Here is a 26,539-nt window from a genome sequence, read left to right as displayed (position 1 = left end):
AGGGGCCTGTGGTCCAAAGGATGCTTGGTACCTTGTCCAAGTCTTCTTCAAAAAGTGCTGGACGCTGCTGCATTATTGCCATTCGCTGTGGGACTTCCCTTTCTCTATCCTATCTAGAATGTAATGCTCACAAAGAACACTACTTCGTCTGTTGGGTCATCTCTAAACATGTCATCGTCAGTAATATCAGGCAACCTGTACCCTTCTTAAAGATCTATCACTGTCCTCCATGGTTTACCCTCATCATCCGTTCCTTCGAGTATTGCCATTTCCCTTTGTAAAATGGCTGCTTTTAGCTTAATAGGGATAGTATGTCCCCCCTCTTCGTCCATAGGTATCTGTGGTCTGAACAAGAATTTGTCAGGTATTCTCACAGTCTTCCCCACTAAGCCAGGTAGCCATGTTAATAGAATGCTCACCCCATAAAGAAAAACCTTTGGGTCAACTGGCACGCCTCACAGAGCCACTTGCCCTGTGAATGCTAGTATAAATGTTCCCATGTTTAAATAGTGTATTCCAGGAGTGGAACACACTATCCCTTCGTCAGTAAATGAAATCGTCATGTTAGGTTTTGTCATCAAATCTCTTCCCAAAATATTAACTGGTGTCTGTCGTGAATACAAAAATGTAAAAGACATGTCACACTCTACTATAGAGACACATACACCATGGTTTACAGAGAACACTTGAGAATTCATGGCAATTATCAACATTGGATATTTTCCCTCTCGTATACATGAATGAGTGGCCCCAGTGTCTACTAAAAAAGAAAAAAGATTTTCCTCCTATTGTCACATCGACCCTTGGTTCCTCTTGGGGGTCTGGTGTCACAGATAGTACTGAACACATGAAGTCACCATGTAAACTGTCATATTGTGGATATATGCATACCCCTGTACATGTGAAAGTATTCCCCCCACTACAGTGGCACCTCTTATTCTAGGTGTCAATAATTGTCCTGTGTTTGCATACTGCTGTGTTTGCATGGAGGCATTTTGCAACTGCCCTTGCGGTGGATTCACTTGCACTTGCTCTGGTTGTGGTGTCTTTTGCATTTGCGGCACTTGTATCTGATACACTGTCCGATCTTGTGCTATCCCTTCCCTAGGTTGTGTGCTACACGGTTGGTGGAGGATAAGTTGTCCCTTCTCTTGAGAAGTTGGCCATTATGTACACTCCTTGGCTCCCACATAAGCTTGCAATGTGTCCTATCATTCCACAAGTCCAACATACAGGGGGAGATCGCCTAACTAGTCCCCCTTGGTTAAATCCTCCTTGCACCTTCTGATTCTCATTCTGTGCATTTTGAAACCTGCCTTGATTATTTTGAAATTCACCTCTCCCTCTATATCCCATACCTCTGTCTCGTGACATGAGCCCACTCCCTCCTTGGTCCATCGGGCGTTGATCATTTGCACTCACTGTTTGCTGCACTCCCAATCTTTCTCTGCTTGTCAATACTGCCCCTTCTATGGCATATTTTGACAATTTATTCTGAACTAATTTGGCTTCCTTAGTTTTCCTAACCTCATCTTTCTTCTTGTTTTTCTCCTGCAATAGCCAACAATGATGCCCTATTGTCAACTATATCTCAGCCCAAGGTTTGGCTTCCATTCCCACCAGTTTCTTCATTTGTCTCTGAACTGGCTCAGGCAACCCTTGACATAAAATGTTTTAAAATAATGCCACTGTTTTTTCCATGGGTCTTTCGATTCAAGTTGCCACCGCTCTCGATTATCCTGAATGTGAGCAATAGGTTCTTCATCTTCTTTCATCTTACGTGGCATAATTGCACCAATATCTGATGTGCAGGATACTGTACCCTGAGAGCCCTTCACACATCTGCTCTGCAATTATTAAACATCGCTCCATCATGTGCTGTATTTTGTGCTGTTATACTTAGATATCCTGCTCTCCTCCAGATGTCATCAGCTCTTTCTCCAATAATGGCTGTCAAGAGACCCTTAATGTCCCCTATAGCCAACGTGTTTCCTCCTGTCATCTTTTCTAACTCATATATCCATATATAGTCAATAACTAAGTGTGGTACCACATAGACATGTATATATTTGCCACATTAGATTTGCCAAAGTACAAAGTGTTTTATTAATTGTGTATATATTATGGTTAAGTTGCTGTTTCCATAGGAAGAGTACTTTTTGGGTGGCTTATAACTTCGCCCCCCCCTGGACGAATCCTTACCAAACTTTGCAAAAAAAGTATATGGCCCGCTCTGAATTCTTTTGCAAAGTTTGTTGAGGTTTGGTCAGGGGGGGAAAAGTTATAGGGGGCGTCCCAAAACGTCTTTTTTTCCCACTTTACGCAGGCCTACAGCCCAAACCGCTGGACGGATTTTCACCAATTGTGTGCCAATCCGTCCAGTAGTTTCCTTTTAAAACGACAAAAAAGTATGTCTCAAAATATTAGTGATATCTATGTCCGCTCCGCGGTTACACTCCCCTGTTCGCTCCGCGGACAAGATACAGATTGGCTAATCCGTAACGTCATGCCGCGGACATGTGACGCGTTCACTGAATGGATGTTGAACAGTGTGAAGTGCGTCAGATTGTTTCGCTGCGCCCGCCATCTTTCATTCATGTTTTGGTGTACGCGGACATCGCCGCTAAAGCATATAAAACAACACAACATTGCACTTGTAAAACTTATGAAATACTGTCTCGGAAGGTGAGAGTTAATGAGGCAGGGATGGGATGTGGCAGTAGGAAGTCAAAAAGTGGTGGTTTCTTGTCACCAAAGTCATACGGCAAATTGGAAGTTGCTGCTCAATATAGTGTCCGTTAAGTACAGGCTAAGAATTACTGTGTCTGTGTTACAATGTATTTAAAATAATATTGCAGTCAGACTGGCATCCTAGAGTTTAAAATCTGAGGCAGCCACCTGCACGGTTTGTTGGAAACAGCAGGTCTGCAAGTGTATGGGAGTACCAGTTCTCATCAGTGCATTGAGACATGTTGTTGCAAAGTCAGTGAAGATCACTTGGTTTGCTTTTTTGGTTGCGAGCTCAGTAGGCCCACGCATCCGACTGAACTCATAAGGGTCAATTGTTTTTTGACCTTGAGCGAAAGGGAAAATTCAGTAAGAATGCAGGGAGTCAAAGTTTGCAAAAAATACCATTTGATAAGGTCATGTGTTCAAACCGTTTGTAAGGCACATGTGATATCAGTTCAAGAAGATACTTTTGTAAAAGTACATTGCTGTCTGAGTTTTAGGAAGACAATGGAGACGGTAAATATAGTGTAAGTTTACTTTTGACGACTCTACACCGGAACGAGATTTAGGGGGGAATTCATAGAATGCAGCGCACAAGTGGCGCACGCGGCTGGCGCACAGTGTGCGCGTGCGAATCCCTGCGCCAGCCGCGTGCGCTAAAATCCATTTCCACGCACAGCGTATTTATGGATTCCAGCCACCAAAACCAGCCATGGCGCACAGTGGCGCAGCGACCCTGCAGCAGCACCAGTTATGCCCCCAGGAACGCCTCTCGCGCAGGGAAAAGCCATCAAAATCCCCAATCCAGTGCAAAGGGCTGCGCTAACCCTGTACCAGCACGGCAAGCGGGCTACGTGTATCACTGGGGTGCGCGGGAAGTACCTCACGCGATTGGCCCCGTGCGAGCAGGGTACGCGTATTTCAGGGGTGCGTGGGAAGTTCCACACGCGATTGCCGCAGGGTACGTGTATTTCAGTCGTGCGCGGGAAGTTCCACACCCGATTTCAGCAGGGTACGTGTATTTCAGGGGTGCGCGGGAAGTTCCACACGCGATTGGCCCCGTGCGAGCAGGGTACGTGTATTTCAGGGGTGCGCGGGAAGTTCCACACGCGATTCCAGCAGGGTACGTGTATTTCAGGGGTGCGCGGGAAGTTCCACACGAGATTTCAGCAGAGTACGCGTATTTCAGGGGTGCGCGGGAATTCCACACGCGATTTCAGCAGGGTACGTGTATTTTGGGGTGCGGGGGAAGTTTCACACGCGACATCAGCAGGGTATGTGTATTTCAGGGGTGCGCAGGAAGTTCCACACGCGATTGGCCCTGTGCGAGCAGGGTATGCATATTTCAGGGGTGCGCAGGAAGTTCCACACGTGATTCCAGCAGGGTAGGTGTATTTCAGGGGTGCGCGGGAAGTTCCACACGCGATCTCATCAGGGTACGTGTACTTCGGGGTGCGGGAGAAGTATCACACGCAACATCAGCAGGGTACGTGTATTCCAGGGTTGTGCGGGAAGTTCCACACGCGGTTCCATCAGGGTACGTGTATTACAGGGGTGCGCGGGGAGCACCACACGTGAATTGCACGTGTGGGTCCTCCCAGGTGTTCCCTCTACACCCTCCACGGCCCCTGCAGGTGGCTCACACCACAGGGGCCTACCCTGCACATGTCCTGCAGGCACCCCATCCACCATGGCCATGCCCCCCAGCCAACCCACATGTCAACTTGCACTAATGCCCACCAATGCATGTCCCCCTGCACCCCCAGCCACAGGGGCACCCTCCACCAGGCCCCCACCCATGTCTCCCACCCCCCCACCCCCCAGCACTGTGGGGCACCTGCCAGCAGGCCCACACCCATGTCCAACTCATGTTCCCCACCCATGTCTCCCACCCCCCAGCACTGTGGGGCACCTGCCAGCAGGCCCCCACCCATGTCTCCCACCCCCCAGCAGTGCAGGGGCACCTGCCAGCAGGCCCCCACCCATGTCTCCCACTCCCCCACCCCCCAGCACTGTGTGGCACCTGCCAGCAGGCCCCCACCCATGTCTCTCTCCACCCCCACCCCCCAGCACTGTGGGGCACCTGCCAGCAGGCCCCCACCCATGTCCAACTCATGTTCCCCACCACCCCAGCACTGTGGGGCACCTGCCAGCAGGCCCCCACCCATGTCCAACTCATGTTCCCCACCACCCCCACCCCCAGCACTGTGGGGCACCTGCCAGCAGGCCCCCACCCATGTCTCCCACCCCCCCACCCCCCAGCACTGTGGGGCACCTGCCAGCAGGCCCCCACCCATGTCCAACTCATGTTCCCCACCACCCCCACCCCTCAGCAGTGCAGGGGCACCTGCCAGCAGGCCCCCACCCATGTCCAACTCATGTTCCCCACCACCCCCACCACTGTGGGGTACCTGCCAGCAGGCCCCCACCCATGTCTCCCACCCCCCCACCCCCCAGCAGTGCAGGGGCACCTGCCAGCAGGCCCCCACCCATGTCCAACTCATGTTCCCCACCACCCCCACCCCTCAGCACTGTGGGGCACCCACCACCAGGCCCCCACCCATGTCTCCCACCCCCCAGCACTGTGGGGCACCTGCCAGCAGGCCCCCACCATGTCTCCCACCCCCCCCCCACCAGCAGTGCAGGGGCACCCACCATCAGGCCCCCACCCATGTCCATCTCATGTTCCCCACCCCCCCACCCTCCAGCACTGTGGGGCACCTGCCAGCAGGCCCCCACCCATGTCTCCCACCCCCCACCCCCCAGCAGTGCAGGGGCACCCACCACCAGGCCCCCACCCATGTCCAACTCATGTTCCCCACCCCCCACCCCCCAGCAGTGCAGGGGCACCTGCCAGCAGGCCCCCACCCATGTTCCCCACCACCCCCACCCCCCAGCACTGTGGGGCACCTGCCAGCAGGCCCCCACCCATGTCCAACTCATGTTCCCCACCACCCCCACCCCCCAGCACTGTGGGGCACCTGCCAGCAGGCCCCCACCCATGTCCAACTCATGTTCCCCACCACCCCCACCCCCCAGCACTGTGGGGCACCTGCCAGCAGGCCCCCACCCATGTCTCCCACCCCCCCACCCCCCAGCAGTGCAGGGGCACCCACCACCAGGCCCCCACCCATGTCCATCTCATGTTCCCCACCCCCCCACCCTCCAGCACTGTGGGGCACCTGCCAGCAGGCCCCCACCCATGTCTCCCACCCCCCACCCCCCAGCAGTGCAGGGGCACCCACCACCAGGCCCCCACCCATGTCCAACTCATGTTCCCCACCCCCCACCCCCCAGCAGTGCAGGGGCACCTGCCAGCAGGCCCCCACCCATGTTCCCCACCACCCCCACCCCCCAGCACTGTGGGGCACCTGCCAGCAGACCCCCACCCATGTCCAACTCATGTTCCCCACCACCCCCACCCCCCAGCACTGTGGGGCACCTGCCAGCAGGCCCCCACCCATGTCCAACTCATGTTCCCCACCACCCCCACCCCCCAGCACTGTGGGGCACCTGCCAGCAGGCCCCCACCCATGTCTCCCACCCCCCCACCCCCCAGCAGTGCAGGGGCACCCACCACCAGGCCCCCACCCATGTCCAACTCATGTTCCCCACCCCCCAGCACTGTGGGGCACCTGCCAGCAGGCCCCCACCCATGTCTCCCACCCCCCCACCACCCCCCAGCAGTGCAGGGGCACCTGCCAGCAGGCCTCCACCCATGTCCAACTCATGTTCCTCACCACCCCCAGCCCCCAGCACTGTGGGGCACCCACCACTAGGCCCCCACCCATGTCCAACTCATGTTCCCCACTACCCCCACCCCCCAGCAGTGAAGGGGCTCCTGCCAGCATCCCCACCCATGTCTCCCACCCCCCCCATCCCCCAGAACTGTGGGGCACCTGCCAGCAGGCCCCCACCCATGTCCAACTCATGTTCCCCACCACCCCCACCCCCCAGCACTGTGGGACACCTGCCAGCAGTCCCCCACCCATGTACAACTCATGTTCCCCCCCACCCCCCAGCACTGTGGGGCACCTGCCAGCAGGCCCCCACCCATGTCCAACTCATGTTCCCCAGCCAACATGTCATCACAATCTAGATCCCTGGTACCTATGGTCAGCCTCCAAATGCAAAACAACCACCAGAGTATTGCATCCACCCACTCATAATTGGCAATTACATGACAGAACACCAATTGCAAGTTCCGAAACAAACACATTTCCCTCACATACACCCAATGGGTGTCTGTGAATCTCAAAACCCATATCATGATATGCATGAAACCAATGAGATGATACTACACATTGAAGTTTGATAAAAAAATATGTATTAAAGGAAACATAAATAGAATAAAAAATGAAGAAACATAAATGGGAATGTACAAAAATGAAAAGATGCATGTCCGTGAAAAAAAGCAAAACCAAAAATCAAAATCCAAAGTAATGTTGTCCAAAGTCACTGTCCACAAAACAAAATGCAATGGGAAATAATAATTGAAAGCCATTGCTCCATGGTTAAAATGTGAAAGAAAAATACAATCCAACAGTGAACTATGTACATACAAACAAGCCAGGGTCCATTATCCCAACAAAAGAAAGGAAACCTATCTAACTACACTAACTAATAAAATAAACTATATACAAATATGTGGCCAATGTCCAAAAGGTCCAAAATAAATCCAAATAAAAATGAAACCTAACACTACCTACATAACTATGTACAAGGGCAGCGGGCTAGTTTGACGGCTCATTTTTGGATGTCCCGGGCCAGGGCATCATCGAACTCCTGCTCAATGTCCCGGAGGCGGTCCTCCTCCATGGCCCCGAGGGTCAGCAGGGCCATCGACGTGTCCACCTCCAAACCCCTGCGGATTGCCTCGAGGCACTCGGCCCGCCTCAGGGCCCTCCGCATGGAGTTCTCCGCCCTGACCATTGTGAGCCGTGCCTCTTCCGCCCGCTGCTGCTCTGCATCTATGGCGTGGCCCAACTGCTGCCACATGGAAGACACTCTCTGTCCTGGGTCCTCCTGCCCTCCGGCCGATGCCTGCCCCTCCGATGTTGAAGGCCCCGAGCCTTCATGGTTCCCACCACATTGCTGCTGCTGCTGTGCCTCTGCCCGTGCCTCTGCCTCCTACTGCCTGCACATCCTCCGCCGCTGGGGTGCAGTCGTTGATGTGGCCACCCCTGCGGGACGTCCGACTCCCGACTGTGGCAGGGATGCCTCCTCCACCAGCCTGGCCGCACCGTGAGAGGCAGCTCCACAGGGCACCCAGGTGACTGATGGGTGGGAAGATGGCACGGAGGACGACTGGCGCGTACGGGGTTCAGTTGAGGAGGGGGTCGTAGCAAGCCCCATCATACGGAGGAATCCGGCCTGGGTGACCTGTCCCAGCAGGCTGACGTGGTCAAGGAGCCATTCGAGATGAAGTTCAGTCTCCTCATGAAAAGACTGCAGGTCACCTCGCATGGCCCGTTGACGCAACGCCACAGCACTCAGAACAGGCTCAACCCGGACCCGGATAGCCACATCCGCAGGCAGAGGAAGGCCAGTTGACATGAGCTCATCCCCTGCCTGAAAACGGGTCTGGACGTAGGCATCCCTGCTGGTGCAAGATGATGCAGGGACAGGATCAGGGACAGGATTGCACACAGGCACCTCCGCGGCGGCCTGTGCTGCCTCCTGTGCCTGGTCCTGCACTGCACCACTAGCACCAGTGGGATCCCCACCTCCAGACCCCGTCTCTGTTGCTTGCACGGCCTCCTCCTCCACCAAACCCCCACCAACCTGGATGACTCAGTGCCATCTTCCCCTGTTGGGCCCTGTGGGGTCCCAGCTGCCCCTTCTGCTGCCGAGGAGTCCAACTCCAACCTCCGCCTCTTGGACCTCCCCCCGGCAGCTGCGGCCTGGGACGCGGCACCGGACTCCTCACTCCCCGACGAGATGAGAACATGGGAGGGGAGCCGGGCCTTGCGTCTCCGGCTGGCGGTGGGATCCCCGCCGCTATGCTCCACAGCACCTTCTCCGCCCTCTTCATCAGTTGACGCTGCAGACAGGGAGAAATAAAACACAGGCATCAGGGCACTGTACAATGGACACATACACACATGACAGTTGTACATGAGTGGCATTCTCAAACCTCAGACATGTCATCACAATTCCCAACACACATGTCATTTCAACTTGCACACATGAGCCATACCACAGCCATATCGCAACTGCCAGCACCATCCATACACATACAACAGCATGAGCAGGCAAAGGTGAGCCAGACATCACATGCAACACAGGAAGTGCACCACATATGTACACACACCACCACACTTGCATGCATGTGTACACCTCTGCCAAGTGTCGCAGTGTTCAGATGGGTATCCATGTCACATCTGCCGATCAGGCTTCCACATACCGCTGTCACATGCATCCACGTTGCATCACTGTTGCCCCCTTGTCAAATACACACACATGCACATGTACACAGTGCTGATACATGCAGCTGAAAACAACATACATGCGTGACATCACGGACATGTCTACTTACATACACATTCATCCAAACATGTGTGCCCACACAACGGCATTTGGCATGCAAGCCTACACAAACAAGCACCATCCATCTCTCACACATTCCAGCCCTCGCATGTGTTAGCCCCACGGCCCTGTACACCCCCACCCATACTCGACCCCATACAAACAGATGTGCAACCTGCACACTACTGAAAAATCACCACACGCACATCTCACAATCAGGATGCATGTACACTTACCGCTCGACTCCAGACGGGTCTGCCTCTCAAGGACGTGGAGCGTTGGGGAAATGCGTTCCAGGACCCTCATCTGTTCATCCGACAAGTGGCCCCGGCGCCCCTTGGCATCCGCTGCCTTCAAGAGGCGCCGGGCCTTGTTCAGGGTCCTGGACCTGAAGTCCTCCCAGCGCTTCTTGACATGTTGTAAGTCGGGGACTGCCACCTCCTCCGCCTTGATGGCAGTCACGATGTCAGTCCAGATCCGAGTCTGTCCTTCCTTGTCGGCGCGGGAACTTCCGAAGAGGGCATCATACTGCCCCAGGACTTGCTCCACCAGGACACCAACTTCGGTGGCACTGAAGCTGGTGCCCCTCTGCCTCTCTGGCCGGATGATGTCAGTGGTCTCAGATGGTGTTTGCCCCGACATGACAACCCCAGAGGCAGGAGTGGGTGGGCAACTGGGTCCTGGGGCTGGGCTGTGGAGCGATGGAATCCCAGCCGGGAGTCTTCAGTTCCAGCAGGGTTGGTCACAGCAACAGCACCCCTGGCTGATGTGCAGGCAGCAAATGGCAGGGCATGTGGGCAGCAGGCAGTCAGGCAGCAGCAGATGGCAGGTGGGAGCGTGCTCGGGGCTCTGGGGGGCAGTGGTTCGGCCTTCTGGGCAGGAGCGTGGTCTTCCGTGTGCTTACGCGTGGCGAGCTTGATACGGAGTGATTTGGCACGTGAAAATTCGGCACGTCAGCGTGTAATTCGAGGAAAGGCCCTTAGCGCATAAGCGCATCTGCACGCATACGCATTTTCATTGGACAGAAGGCCCCTCAAGCTCAAGTGCCCCTGTGACGTGACGCGTACAGGCGTGCATGGGCATTTCAGCGCGCGTGAAAAACTGCACGTTAGCGTGTAATACGAGGAAAGGACCCATGCGCGTAAGTGACGTGACGCGCCCGTGCGTTTCCCTCAGCACGGGTTAAAGGTGAGCGGGCCCAGCAGTTCGCTGTACGTGCCTTTCATGGAGACCGACGTGTGTTGCTGCTCCCTGTTGTTTCGCGCGCCATCACAACTTCACAGCTATCAAGGACGTATCTCTTCTTTTGGCGGGGGTATTGGCTACGCGTGTTTTTCTGCATCGCGCTAGTCAGACGGTGAGTCACACACGCTCTTTTTCCCACTGCGGGTGCCCCTGTGTATCGCACCCATTTTCGATGTCATAGTAGCCTGCGTGTCCCACGCGTACGCGTTATTCGTGTTACTGGGTGCCACCGCGTACTGCGGGAGGTTGAATCCACGCACGTAGGCTGCAGGGTTGCGTGCACGGTTTTACTGCAGTTTTGGGGTGCCTGAGCATTGCGTGACCCGTCACCACATCACCGGGGTCACATACAGCCTTGCAGGTGCAGGGGGGCTGTTAACATCTTGCTTCCCACCCCCTTCACCCCAATTGCCCAGGTCAATTGTGGTGTACACCTCCCATTGGCACCACTCCATCTGTGCCAGCACTTCTACATCAGTGCCATGGTTTGGAGGCCACCAAAGGTGAGGGGCGCCTCAGCTGGGCGTCCTCCTCGTGTCGGGCGTGGTCGGGGACGTGGCTGTGGTGACCAGGGAGTAGGGGGACTCCAGGGTGTCCAGGGCGGCCACAGAGGGGGAAGAGGCAGGGGTGCACCACTTGAGCACAATGTTGTGCCATGTGTTGGTGCAGTCATGCCACCACCCACTGTGGTTCCGGGGGATGCAGCTCCTGCATCTGGCACTGGCACCCGTTCAACCCGGCAGTCCGTTCCATCGACTGCCACGGGCCCAAGGGTAGTGGTAGCTGCAGGTGCAGCTGTGGACACCGCCACCCAGGCTCAGGGTCTGCCAGCGCAGGCTGCGTTGGCACTTGAAGAGCCCTTGGTAGATCTCCAACAGGCCAGGGTGGAAACCATAGGGGCAGGCCGGGCTGCTCAGACCAAGACACGTGTCCCTGGGGCAGTCATGTCATCTGCTGCCGGGAACAGCCGGGTGTTGGCAAGTGCAGGGGCAGATGCACCCAACAGCACCCCGGTTGTGATTCTGCCAACCAGGACCGTTGCGGTCAATGACCCTGCCACAGCAGATGTTGCTGCGCAGGGTCCATTAGTGGGCACCCAGCTGCCACTGACACGAGTCAGGCATTTGGTCATCCCTCCACCTACCACTCCTTTGGCGCATTCCACTGAACCCACTGGCCATACTGGTCAGGGCGGCATTAGCCAGCCAGGGTCTGCGCCACAGTCCAAGAGGAGGAAGGTTGCACCTGCAGCACAGGCTGGGACCCCACACACAGCCACGACCTCCTGCACGTCGAGGAAGAAGCCTTTCTGTAAGCAGGAACTGAACTTCCTCGTGGACTACGTGCGGGGCCACAGCCGTGACATGCTAGTGGGTGCCAATAGTCAGACTACGGCTGCCCAACGTGACACCCACTGGAAGCATGTTGCGGAACATGTCAGTTCATTCGGCCATGGGGTGAACACGGCGCAAGAGTGCAAAAAGCGTTGGAATGACATCAAGCGCAGCACTAAGGCTAAGCGTGCCTCTAATTACAACTTGACTCTGGTGACTGGCCGTGGGCCTGCACCAGAGGAGGAAGAGCTCACTCCGCATGAGGCTCTCGTTGCGGAGTTCATACAACCTGAATTGGTCGAAGGAGTGGGAGAGATGCTGGACTTTGATGCGCAGTCCAGTGAGTGTTGATGCGTGTTTGTTGAGGACGTTTGTGTTTCACTTGTGGGATGTGTTGTGCATGATTGCTGCTACATGTGACGTGTACATGGTTCTGATGTGTAAGTAATGCAATGCTTCCGTCATGCATGTCTCCTCTGCCTGCATGCGGGACTCCATGTAGACATGCTCCCTTACCCCTCCTCCGCCACTCTGCACCCCAGTTCCACCTTTGCACTGGTCTGCTTCAATCTTGCCAATGTGTAGTTTCTTGTTCATGTGTCCTGTGTAGATGCTAACTTCCAGCGTAGAATCTGCCAGACATATGCCGTGTGGTACAGCCTTAGTACTCGATGCAGGGTACTCACTTGTACTGTGCATGGGTCAGATGTCCCACAGGGACATGAGTGCCCATTCATGCTCCATGTGCATTGCACGCATGCCCCTATGTGTCCTTGACTGGATAATCACTGTAATATAAGTCCTTGGTTACATACATTGCCTGCCATCTCATCAGCCTTCCCATGTCAACTGTGGCTCAGTGCTGCGTTGCACACATGTTTATGCTCTGACAATCTGTGTGGCTCACAGGCCTCAGCCTGTTCAATGGCCAAGGACTCTGTCCAACTCTTGTTGTGTCTTCTTCACACGTGGGCGGCCTCCGGAGTTTTCATCATGTGTCCTGCCTACTGTCCCAGCATAATTTGCAGTGTTGTCATTTGAATCACATTAAGCTGTTGATGCCAGTCAACACTGCCTGTCAATACACAGGTGTATGGTCAGCCTTTTGATACCATGCTAGGCATCCCTGCTTTGGTACTGGGGGGGAGGGGTGCTTGGCTTCTAGATATGGTACACATTGAATGCACAATGCACGTGATGTCTGAATTTGATATTGCACTGCCTTCACATTTCCTGGCACACACCATGGAGTGCTTGTACATGTAGGTAGTGGGTGGCGTACACATTTTCTGCACTGCATAGACCCACTTCCATGGGAACTGCCACCTTTCAACAGGTCTGATCACAGAAGCTATTCAAAGTAGACCCAGCATGAATGCCAGGTTATATGTTGTGTGTCACATGTCTGCCGGATGCGTTTGCTCTCGGTGTGTGTGTGTGTCGTGTGCTTCTGACATGTGTAGTGACCTTTTTTCTCTCCATTTTTCAGGTGATGACGCAATGGAGGCGGAGGATGGTGTTGTCATGCCAGACACAGGGTTGGTAACACCACATCAACCCGGCACTAGTGGGGGTCGTGGGGTGGTAGGCCACGAAAACCCCCAAGTGCTGCAGTCCATCTTGTCTCTGGCTGCCTACGAGTCCAGCCTTGATGACGACTCTGACGTCCATGTTGAGTTGGATGAGCATCAAGTCCATGTGTCAGGGGTGAGTGATTCTGATGTGGACACTCCTCTGTCTGCGACCCCTGCACTGAGGAATCAGACAGTCTTGGTTCCTCCGCCCGTGGTGGATCGGGACGCAGGGTCACCCTCCACACCAGTCACTGATGTGCCTGGGATATCACGTCGACGGGGGCATGTAGTCGTGCAGCCGCGGGCGGTGCCAACACAGCGAGGACCCCCGGTCCTTGGGTCCCGCAGGGGTCAAGCCCGGCAACGCGGTCGCCGCGCGCAACCGCTGTATACTGAGTGGGAGAAAGACATGACTGCCAATTCCGAACAGCAGGGGGCAGCAATGGAGAACATCGCTGAGAGCATGGAGCGTGTGGCCCGATCTGTGCTCCCCCCTGCTAGGCAGGTACTTCTCCAGCAGCAGGCGGCGCGGTCCACGGGCCGCTTGCTCAGGCTGGGCATGGCGGCCTCAGACAGGGCACGCCAGGCTGAAATGTCATCTCTGAGTCAAGCAATTGCTGCTCACGCAGAGGGGCACATGGATGCCCTGAGGGAGGAGTATGCTTCCCTCAGATCCACTCTGGGTGTCCTTATGATGTCCCAGAGGCAGCAGGCAGAGGAGAGGTTTGCACAGCTTGAGCGTACCATCTCGGCTGAGCTACAGGCTTGCCGGGAGGTGCAGCGGTTGTCCAGCCAGGCCTTGCAGGAGGAACTCCGTGTTACACGTGCTACCTTGCAAGAGGAAGCACGTGTATCACGTGAGGTTCTGCATGCAGACCTATGTCACATCGCCACACAGAACCAGGCTCACCCGTCCGGCAGACTTGCTGCCGACGAGGGGCAAGCTGCGGGTAGGCGTGGCCAGGCTACTGTGCCACGTCCTCCTTTACAGGATGAGCCAGACTCGGACGACCATCTATCTCCCACATAGGTCGGGCTGTGCAGGCGTTGAGCCCATGGAGGTTTTTTTTTTGGCTCAGCATCATCGCATGTGGATGTTGAGCAGCACCCTGTACCTCCCCCCTCCTGGGTGCCTCCCCTCCCCCCCGGGTCGTATGTGGCCATTTTTGATTTTTCTTTTAGTTTAGCTAGTTAAGTTTCTGTTTGATAGTTAGTTTAATTAGGTAATGTAGGTTTTCCATTGTTAGTGTAGTTAGTTAATAGTTGATTTAGTTTAAAATTGCTAGTCTATTGTGCTTTCATGTGACGGTGCGGTGCTTTGTGGCTTTTGAAGGCATCCAATTTCTGTTCCAGCTGGGCCCTTTGGGCTTGTCTTGTGTATGTGTTTGCTGCTTGGGGTCCTTGACTCACATATGCCACTCCTGCCTCCCTTATCCATGGGCTCGCAAGGATGGTTCGATGTTACAGAATATTACTCAAGGGCTTTGGACTGTCATATCTGTGGCATGTCTGGTGCTGTGTGACTTGTGTTGACACCCCTAGTGGGGATGATTTTGGTGTTATTGTCCACTGTTCAGCTTTTGCTAGATGGGGTGTGTCATGATTAATGTGTACATTGATTGCTATGCATAGTGTAGTATGTTTCATATCTTTCCTGTACACGTGCTTGTTGCAATTCATGCTGTAGATAGTGTTCCACACTTTGGATGTGAAAGACGGACTGATGGTGTGATTTGTGATGTGACTCTCTGACATGGTCAAGTAATGAGATGCCTGATGAGACACACACAGATGACTTTGAAGCATTAATCATGTGTTTCATGCCCTTTCTGCAGGGGGATAAGTCTCCAGAGCACCTTTGCCAGCAGACATGGCCCATTGGACGACGGAATTCTGGACCCGTTTGTTGGTGCCCACATGCACATGTGTTCACAAGCAGAGGCACAGGGATTGCAGACCCACATCCTAGAACTGCTGACATGTTCCAAGGAACTCCATGCAAGGTGAGCAGCACAGGGGGGCCACGACACAGCAAAGCTTGCACCAGGCGAGTTGCACATGCAGGCTTAGTCACTGCACTGAGGGTGAGCTTAGACGAATATTGGTGTTGAAGCACACAATGCAGCTCAGATGTGTTGGTGAACTGATGGCTGTTGATAGTAGGGTTGTCTGGGACACATGCAGGGGCAGTGGCACATACCCTCCGGTACACCAAGGTCCATTGAGGCACTTGTATCAACCATGTAGCCTTTCCGAGACATGGAAAGGGGCAGCTCACAGGGACATACAGCAAGGGACATACTCTGGTGCAGTGCATGTCTTTTCCATGTACTTTATGATAAATGCACTGCCAACTTTGTTTCGGTCATGGTGGTACGCAACTTGCTCTGAAGTCATGGCTTGCTATATGGGTCTGTCTGCTTACCCAGGGAACATTGCATGTTGTGTGAATTGTGACACATTGGTGTTCCATTTGCCACGCACCCACCAGCGGCTGACTTACTGCATTGACTGTGTATGACCCGTCACAGGGGTGATGTTATATATGGGTACGAAGCATCTACACCAGATTGTCTGTTTGTAGAGTAGTTTGTTGCTATGGGGCATGTTTGGTGTTGTGTTTTTGTGTAATTGGCACGTACAGGTTGTTGACTGTGGCTCTCTTTGCAGCATTGCAGTGCTCCTGTAACCGGACCTGAGAGTGCGCAGGCAGGAGGCCAGCACTCAAAACCAGAGCTAAGTGTCTTGTTGTTTTTCTTTCGAACTGCTCTGCATAGGCTTGCTGGGGAGTGTACTAATGCATGGATGTATGTGTGGTTCAATTTGGTATGTTTTTTCTCCCTAATCACCCGTGATCCTATGCAATTTTGAACCCTGTACCCTCTACCCGGTGTTCCTGCTTCCCGTACCTATCCAAGCAACGTTCCCTGACCCTCTTTCCCCGCTGGGGTTGCGGATGCCTGTGTAAGCCCCGAACTTGCAGGCGCAAAAACCCTAGAGGGGGTGGTTGGTTCGTACCACTCCTGAGCCTGGACTACAGAAGGCCATGACAATGATGTCCAAGCTTGTTTGGATTGTGTATGTGTTCATGCAGGTAGTACATTTTCATGCATTCCCTAGTTTCATGTGTCATTCCTCCTCCGCTCTCCTGCCACTCATTCCAGTCATCCAGTGTGTCAACACCTGTCCCAACTGCATATCCCTGAACCTCCTTCCCCACCAGGGTCTCAGGGGCCTGTGTGAGTTTGACCTTGCAGGCACCCGGGACATGGTGGGGGTGGTTGTTTCGTGACACTCCCGCGCCTGTACAGGCGACCTGTGACAGTACACATCCGTTCATGGTGCACCATCCTATGTCATGTACCACACATGTTTCACATCCTGTCGTGACATTGTTTTGCTGTGCTACCTTGGTTGTTGCATCATTGTGGTAGTACTTGGCCTTTGTGAGGTACTGCTACTTCAAGTCATCTACTGGAGGGTGTTCTGGTTCGTTTTTCTGGCTTGGATTTTGTGATTTTGGACATTGATTATGAGGGTGCAGGCACCTTTTTACACTCAAGGTGGGAGATGGTGACGAAGGGTAAAGGTGATCCTGTGGCCAGGTGGAATTGAGGTTTGAAGGCTCCATGACCCAGGTGCAGTTGTTCAGTGGGTCATGGTCATTTGTGAGGGAGGGGGGGGGGTTGTTGTTGATAGTTGCCTTGCCCTGCAGTGTGATGGGAACTCTGACATTGTAATGGTGGTATGCTATGTACATGTTGTGTTCTGCTGAGCAATGCCTGTTCATGTGTTGTGTTTACCTTTCAGGTGCGAGGGGATAGTTGTGGTTTGACATGCTGGGGTGTACACATGGTGAATGTTCACATATGATGTGTAGAGAACACTAATGGTCACTTGAGTGCACATGCATATGTGGAGTGCATGTCCTTGCAGAACCACACACTTGCACTCTGATGCACTACATGTACTCCCACCCTTGCATAGCCACGTGTACACTGTTTGCCTTCTGGTGCCCACTGTGTCCCTGCAGCACATGTTCTGTGACTGATTATAGATCCTGTACATGCCTAATTTGCTGTTTGATGTGGTCTGTCACTTAGATGTGATGCTCAGGGTGTGCATCACACACAATGGCTGTTCACTGTGCTGTGCGCTGAGCAGTGTGTTGCAGGAGTAGGACACTGCACACATGAGCTGCAGTGTTGATTTTGCAATGCACAATGTGCATGTAGACAGGCATTCATTGTTATGTTACGTCTACGACTCTTGTAATGCATTTGGAAATGACTTATTTTGGGTGGGAGATTTTGTTGGTCTGTCATTTCATCTGATTCCGGGTCAGGCATCATTGTCTGATGCCACTGTACATTTAGGACATGGCAATGTGTACCTTATCGTTACTGTGTTGGTGTATGGGTATTGCTTGCCATGTCATGTTGTCGTTTGGGAGGGTTTGAGTGACATGACAGTGATGGCCATGGCCTGTTTTGCAGGTGTGTGTGATGCACACCTTGCATGTCAGGGTCATCCACTTCTCAGAGCAACTAGCTGGGGGTAGATCTCTCTCCGCGGCAGGGCCCTTCCTGCCTCACTTGAACTTGAGGGGAACCATCTCCAGTTCTGGAAGCACCTCAAGACCTTCCTCTTTGCTTCTGCTTTCTCTAGCCTCTCCCATGCAGAATTCTTCACTGGAGCTGCAACTGGGCACCTCTCACTGACCTCGGTCCCTGGCCCAGCCACTCTCCACTTGCACAGCCTCCCTGGCAACCCCTGCACTGTGGTACTGTCTCTCTATCGCTACAGCCCACCCTTCCCAGCACTTGTCTGCACTTACCTTTGCAGTTGCCACCAGCCGACCTATGTATTTTCTTTTGGGCTACTTCCCCTGTACTGCACTCCCCCTCCCCTCCCCCCCTCTTCCCCTTGCACTTTTCCCTTCCCCCTACCCCTGCACAATCTCAATGACACCTGGCCTAGTAGTACCGTTGTCTGTATTCCCTTGTTCCCCCCTCCCTGCCTCATCGCACCTTGAAATACTTGTGTATAGGCCATATCATGTCATATGTGTGCCTTTTGGTCACACAGGATAGCTTGTGTTTAAGTAGCTAGGGATGCAGACTCTGTGGTACTTCCATGGCAACTATCTCAAGGTGGTAGGGTTGTGACAGTTGACTGTCTCTTTGTCATCATCGATTGTCACCTGGTATGTGCCAGGCCTGTGTGCACTCCGCAGGGGTGGGAGTTTAGGTGAAAAATGTGGCCACAAGCTGGGTCCGGGCTTCCTCGCCACGTGCCCTTTCCCCTCCCATGGGCAGCACCTGTGCCTGTGGTTGGGGATGTGGGGGCACCACCATGTCCACCGGGACGCCCTGCCGTGTTGCAACATTGTGCAGGACACATGCTGCCACAATGATCCTGCACACTACTGGTGGTGCATAGAGTAGTTGCCCACCAGAGCGGTCAAGGGAGCGGAAACGTGACTTGAGCACTCCGAATGTGCGCTCCACTATGCCCCTGGTTGCAATATGGGCAGCGTTGTATCTTACCTGGGGTGGTGTGGTGGGGTTCCGGATTGGCGTCGTCATGTGGTTGCTCAGAGGGTAGGCACTGACCCCTGGGGAGGTGATAATAGTTGAGATTATTAGGGTTTGGATATTTGTCTGTGTGTGACTTGCATGCATGTGCAAGGGCATTTGTACTGACCTAGGAGCCATGTGTCGCCATGCTGCCCAGCTTCCAGGGCCCGGCTCCGGGCGGACATTCTGTATATGAAACTGTAATGGGTGGAGCCAGGGTAGTTTGCATAGACAGAGGTGATGATTCCCTTTGCATCGCATACCACCTGTACATTGATGGAATGCCAGTGCTTGCGGTTTCGGTAGATGTGCTCAGTGGCCCTAGGTGGACGTAGGGCCACATGGGTGCAATCTATGGCACAGAGCACTTTGGGGAAGTGTGCCACCCTGAAAAAATCCAGGACAACGGCCTGCCTTTCTGCGGGTGTTCTTGGCATGTATATGTGCCTGCGGACTGAGGGGCGCGCTGTCATGATTGCCAGTACCTGGTGTAGGCAGCGTGACAGCGTGGCCTGTGAGACCCCCCCCACTATGGCAGTGGTCCGCTGAAATGACCCAGTGGCCAAAAAATGCAGGACATAGAGCAGCTTCTCCAAGGGGCTCAATGCTTGGGAGCAAAGGGTGGGGATATAAGGTCACCTTCCCACTCCCTGACCAGGTCTAGGATGATATGGGGTGGAAACCTATACCTGCCATAGGCCTGGTCATCGGGCATCCCAAAAAGGCTTGTCCGTGGTGCGAAAATGCGTGCCCTGGCTATTCTCCTCCTCCTGCGGTGTCCCACGATCAGTGCTGCGACAAATGGGGCATTCATCGTAGCTGTATATATGCGTTTGTTGTTTGCGCGCACTTTTATGCTGTGCGCGGGGACGCTTCCGCCTGCCTTCGTGTGGCGGACGCGTTGACACCTGTGCGTGTCTTTTGCCGTGCGCGGGTTTCCAGTATTCGGATCCATGAATACGGGTTGTTCGCGTGCGTGTGGGCATTCCGTGTAGTTCCCTGCAGTACTTCCCCAGTTACGCCTTCTTTTTCACGCGTTGTTCCCCATTCCGCGTGTTACGCCCACTGTTCCGCCCACTTTGGTTGTGTGCGCCGCGCTATGTGCGCTTTTGCTGTGCGCGTAGCGCACGCCGTGTATGCCTGCGTGCGCCATGGCTGGATTGGGCACACGGACAGCGGGAAACATGCGCAGCATCTTCCTTGAATCGCACGCGTGCGCTGCGTTTCTCACGCTTGCGCTCCCTTGGGCCTGCTTGTGCATGCATTTTCGGCGCACGTTTGTTCCATGAATCGGCCCCTTAATTTTTTATTACCAGAACATTAATTTTGGCAATGTAACTGAAGTACTATCTTTCTGTGTAGTTGTCATTTTTTTTTTACTTATGGAGAGTGCAGATTCTCAGCGTTTGTAGGCTATCACTAGATTCACCCATGTTCAACTCTAATATTTCTTTACAATGTCATGTATGACCACATCGATTTGTGTATCAGTTTCCACGTTCTTTTTGTCTTTTTTTAAATTGTTTGCTAAAGGTTGGGTATTGATACGTATTTTCTGTTCTGGTTTCCAAACAGCTACATCCTGCCTTATTGTGATTGCCATGGATTCCAGATGCCAAGTGATGGATTCTTTGCACTCCAGATGCACGTACTCGTGACCGGCTGCCTAACCGTCACTGTTTTGTGGGACGATCACCCAGGACCCATTTGTACGTACGCTGCAGTGGCCATTAGGAGTAACATAACATCTTTTATGGTGGGGTAGGCCGAAGTTCATGTCGATGTCTTGGAAATCACTGTGCAACCGAAGCAGTTGCTTTATCGAAAACTAATAGTTTGTTTATGGGAATAGAACAACGTGTGCCTCACGATTAACATTTTCTATGATGACCGAAGAAACAAAGTTAGTATTTGATTGAAAATGGGAATAGTCCGATGGTCTCGGACAGTTTATTGTGAAATAAAAGTACTTTACAAATTCTAAAATGTTAATGTTTTCTTTTAAAAAACAGTTTATTATTTCAAAATGTGACGTGCTATGTTGTAGGTCGCTTTGTGTTAATTTTCATTTTGCATATGGGCGCATTTGGCTACGCTGGAGAGGAACGTCATCCAAAAAAGTTGTACAATATCATTAGGGTTGGTTATGTGACAAGATGTGGGAGTGTTATCGTATTAGACAAGTGTTGTAATGTAGTTAAAAAAACATAGCAGCATACGTTTACTGACTGAGGGGTAGGCTGTAGCCATGGGGAGTGGGCAGAATGTCGGGGTCATGGTATAAGGTCATGATCCGCACAATGTGGCTACTGGCCATGACCAGAAGGGTGAAAAGATAGGATTACAGTGGCCATGTCCACCTGGGACTGGTTTTGTGGTAAAGTTGTTCGACATTAGGATACATTTGAAAGGGAAGAAAAAAGTGCTTGTGGTAATATGTTAACAGGGTTTCCTTTTTGCTTTTTGCAGGCTACCATGGAAAGCGAAGAGGGGCCCTCTATGGAACAACCGCCTTCCCTTTCTATGGTGGCCATATTGGAAAAGGATTTTGTTTTCTAATCCGGGCCGAAAAATCCTCTTTTTTAGTAGCATGGGTTACTGCTTTGGAAATCTAGATTGTTAATGGCATTCATCCCCCATTTTAGGGGTGGAAGGGGGGTAATGATCCAGAGATCGCGTTATGCACTCTTGCTTCGATTGGGCTGATAACTTGGCCTGCTGGCCCTTTATTCACTGTTCCAGTCCCTGGAACGGAGGACGAACACTACAATATTCCCATTAGCATAACATAAACTGCAAATGGAAATGTTGGAAAACCTTATTGCATTGATGTACGTTACTGAGAAATATAAAGTAGATGGAGTGCATGCAATTTTTTTTTTTTTTTTTTTTTTTTTTTTTTTTTTTTAAATTTATATTTTTAAACTGTGAAAGGTGGTTCTTAAGGGAACATTTAATTTTGTTTACGGATGGCTTTTTTTGTAAGGACAGCTAAGAAGGATTGTTTTGCGGACGGAAATGAGCAAACAGGCACCAAACAGTAATATGGAGGGGTAGGTGGACGGGGGAAAATGTTGTGCGTGTGTTATTTGTAAGGTAGGGGCAGTGTTTCTCATGCTCCTTCATTACAGCAGTGGTGCTGTTTCTTTGGGAGGAGGGATGCCCTTAGCTGATGTCATTTTCAGATAAATAGTACTTTTGCTAAAAGTATGTACTGTTTACTACATTGTTAATGGCTGAGTACGAATAGGTGTTGGAGCTGTGCAAGGGAAATATTGAAGTTGCAAGTTCCTACATCAGTAAAAAATGCACTTCCACACTGTCCACGAGGCATAGATCTTATTGTTAAGTGTGTACGGATTCTCGGACATGTCACTGTGCTGTGCGCCAGCATATGGTCATGTAGCAGTCTCCTGAAGGTGTGCAATGAAGTCAGATGTTAGTTCACATTATGGTTACATGCCACTACGAGAAACCTATGAACTTCAGTAAAAAAACTTTAAAGGGACGTTATGGTTAAGTTGCGCTACTGAAAACCTATGAAATTCACTAAAAAAAACTTTAACGGGACATTATGGTTCGAAGTAAAACCGAAAAACCCTTGAAATTCGCCAGTTATGGTAAGCTAAACAACCATAATAATAATAATAATAATAAGAATATTAATTTTTCATTTATATAGCGCTACGAACCCTCAGGTATCTGAGCGCTGCTTATTATTACCCACATTGTGTGGTGCTCATTTATCGACCTCGGAAGGATGAAAGGCTGAGTTTGGCCCTGCCGGGATTCGAACCTGCGTTAGCAGACTCTGCATGGATGTCAACTCGCTGTGCCACTTTACCGGCTGCCATAACTCGCGCCACCACTGTGCACTGCTAAGACTAACATCCAGGACATCAAAGATGACATCATAAATGTCATTGATGACATCACTGATGACAACACATGTACATTTACTTTTCACGAAAACTCTGTAGAAGGTATTCTTATTATAATGTTGACCAAAAAGTGTCAAGGATCATTGGAATAAATATCAAGTGCTAATTAGAGCACTAAGCAATGCGTTGATATAAATAGCATTTTATTATGAAGTTCTATCCAGTATATTAAGTTACTCATGTAGGAACATAGAGATTGTGTGCAGCATACATGATGGAGGTGCAATATTCATAAGCTTGCGATGTAGAATAGTAAAATGATAACTGCTTTCTTATTAGAGTTTTGCATACTGTGAAACATGTAGGTAATAAAACCCACTTACTACATAATTGTATTATTATAGACAAAACACAAAGAGACAACAACACATACAAATATGAGTATATACAAGGAAATTGAAGTGAGGAAAAAAGCAGCAGTAGTAGCAGAAAGTGTTCATAACCTAACTGATTACCTTTATGTAGAGAAATGATTGCTCTGTTTCAAAGGTGCTACTTACCCTATGCATATGTATCACATGATTTGACTGGATCCTAAGGGAATTACTGTAAGAACATACTTGAAGGATAAGTCTACAAATATAGTACCTTTTCAATTTTTAATTCCTGACTGTTACTGAAGAAAACCATGTGGCCTAGATATGTCAGTAAAGGAAAAAAGGGGAAGCAAGACATGTGATGTCATCAATGACATTTGTGATGTCATCTTTGATGTCCTGGGTGTTAGTCTTAGCAGTGCACAGTGGTGGCGCGAGTTATGGTTGCTTAGTTTACCATAACTGGTGAATTTCAAGGGATTTTCGTTTTTACTTCGAACTATAACGTCCCGTTAACAAAGTTTTTTTTACTGAATATATATATATATATATATATATATATATATATATATATTGAACCTTATTTTTTTAAATAAAGAACTGTATTAGCACATAACATATTGTGTGGACATTCCTTTGTGGGGGCTTGGGGACTACACTGTACTCAAGAACCAGCCTGCATGACCTCCTGAGAGCTTAAGCCTTGATTGCTCGTCCATTCTACCATCTAGATAATCTTGGCTGGGGTGCTCTGTGCTTCTACTCTGCCATATAGAGGGCAGGAGTACAGACACCCTCTCCAGTCTTTACATGTACTATGGAATGTTTGGACATGTGGGACATATTTATTGGCAACAATTAAAGAAGGGAGTTCATTCCCCCCAAACAGCTCCACACCAATTGAGCAATGACTTAGATTCTTAACTAACTCTGTCTTTGATTCATATAACACCAGAGTGCTCCCCCATCCCTTTCACGGTTTCTGCTCTCTTCAGCTATCTGCCAAGTACTATACACTGAGAACCGGTACTTATACTGCCTAAAATCAATTAACTCGGTAGTCGCTTTTCATTTCTTATATTATGTACAAACGTATTTACCAAACCATATTTAAACATGTGTCCTTGCAAACTTTTAAAGTTTGAGCCTATTAATCTTGTCTTTTCAGAATGTTTTTGTAACATGGTGGCTTCTTCACTTCTCTTTCTTTATCATTCCATGTTAATGGGAAACTTCTTTTCTTTACTTTATCCAAACAAAAACGTTTTTTTTTTTACTTCACTGTTGATTCTGTGCTTCTTCGCTATACAGGAACTATGGCGAGTATTCAGTTGCTTCACCTACATTGCTGAAGAAGACACACCACCTCTATGCCTTACCGAGCTGCATGACTTCAGGGCCACATGCCTTACAAGATCTGTGTTGCGAATGATTATGGTCCTTATGTACGAACTTCGATCTACAGTTTGCCCTCGTAATTCAAATAATGAGTAAGTTTGCTCTCTATATATTGTGTGTTTGACAACCGAGACGGCTTATATAATATCTTGTTCCCGTACGTCAATATAACTTAGGTGGATCACTGATGAAAAAAAAAAGTCTGTAAACTGAATACATTACTAATTCGAATCTGAAACCATCGTGTTCATCCTTAGATTTATTGTTCGAACAATTACGTTTATTTCTTTAGGAAGCATTTCCCAAACTGTTTTTGCTGGAATGTGCGTTCACGTTTCTAATTGATCCCTACTTGAAATCACAAATACTGTCCGGTACCTTTTAAAGCATAACAATGCCTTCCATTTTACAAGGTAGTGCGAAAAAATGCAATTATTGGGTTCATTTAAGTAAACTATTTCTGTATCTCTTATACAGGTGGTACAGGTTTTTGGCATATCGTGCGTTTACATGGTGGATTCATGGAAGACTGGGATTTCATGTTCAATGAATAATACCTGCCTGTGTGGTTCTAGCCATTCATGATGAATTCCCAAATGACCATGGACAAGACCGTGGATTTATTCAGCCAGTACTTTGACTGCAGGAGTATCATTTTGTAGTGTCATTGCCGTCCACTTTACCAAACAAAATGAAAAAGAATTAAACATTATGTACTCTGAATAGTTGTTATAAATGTTTTGTAAGTCCACAAGTCCAAACATATAAGAGTATTGTAAAAGATTGGTGTGCTTTAACAAGTTTACTGGCCTATGGCGCACACCTCATCCACATTCATCCACCTCTATCATCAATGACAGTTCTCACCTGTGGACGTGTGCTCACAAGCGGGCTGGGTGGATGAGAATGCTCAAGGTGCCGAATACCATGCAAACCTCAAAGGGTACTTTCGCATGGCGACCCTTATCCACATTGCCACTCCAGACCCAATGTCTCGAGTCTCCCATTTGAAGACCCCGTCCCTGCAACCAACAAATGTCTGTGTCCATAGACTGTGTTCTGGGCCTATCACACTCCCCTTATCCATCCCCCTCTGCTAGCAATGACAGTTCACACCTGTGGCCATGCGCTCACAAGTGGGCTGCACTGGCAGGATTGAGCAGGTCAAACATTGTTATAGGGGCCCAGGGCCATTTTAATAGTTTTGGGGGCCCGGGGCAGAGACAGCCTTGGCCCCCCCTGAAACCCATGTTGCCCCCCGAAACCCATGTCCTACTCCAACCCCCCTCCAAACCCATGTTGCCCCCTGCGACACGACACCCATGCCCCCTCCATATCTCGAGTCTAATTCAACAGATACTCCTCTAAGCTTCAAATGGATTATCTAGTTGTTAATAAAATATAAACATTATACATCATGTTTTGTTTCGAATAATATATTTTGTAAGAAAATAAAGGAAAAGGATTTTAAGCAAGCATTTATTAAACAAAATGAAAACCTAACAGTTCAACATGAACTTTTTTGCCTGTATGAATGTGTCCAAAATACAAGCACTTGGAAAAACATTAAATAAATAAGGCAGTACATGAATGACAAAAGCATGTAACAAAACATCAAAATTCAATTGGCATTTCAGTTCATGTCCGCACGGCAAACAAATTCAAGTAATCCTAGAAAGAATGGGATGACAGTGAGGATATGCTTTCTACATCACCAACATTAAACTATGGCCCTCGTTACAAGTCCGGCGCTGGACCATGGTGCTATTAGCGCCATGGTCCATGCCGGATTCCGCCATGGTGGATGGCGGAATTACCGCCCCATTCCAAGGTGAGTGGGGCGGTAATTCCCCATTCACCATTTGCCCTTCCCCATTCCCATTTTTGCCCCAT

The 26,539-nt window shown here is 50.7% G+C and overlaps 1 long non-coding RNA gene across 1 annotated transcript in view; it reads left to right on the top strand.

The window, feature by feature from the left end:
* LOC138520095 (uncharacterized) overlaps positions 1-26,337 on the top strand; it is a 92,979-nt gene extending 66,642 nt beyond the window's left edge. The window contains exons 2-3 of the long non-coding RNA XR_011282788.1: positions 24,560-24,738; positions 25,124-26,337. This is a non-coding gene — a long non-coding RNA (uncharacterized lncRNA). The remainder of the gene's footprint in view (positions 1-24,559; positions 24,739-25,123) is intronic.
* Positions 26,338-26,539: the final 202 nt, after the last annotated feature.

The sequence above is a fragment of the Ambystoma mexicanum genome, chromosome 13, assembly GCF_040938575.1.
Source record: "Ambystoma mexicanum isolate Mex_15411 chromosome 13, UKY_AmexF1_1, whole genome shotgun sequence".
In the NCBI taxonomy this organism is placed as follows: domain Eukaryota; kingdom Metazoa; phylum Chordata; class Amphibia; order Caudata; family Ambystomatidae; genus Ambystoma; species Ambystoma mexicanum.
This window is presented reverse-complemented; position numbering and strand designations above follow the sequence as displayed.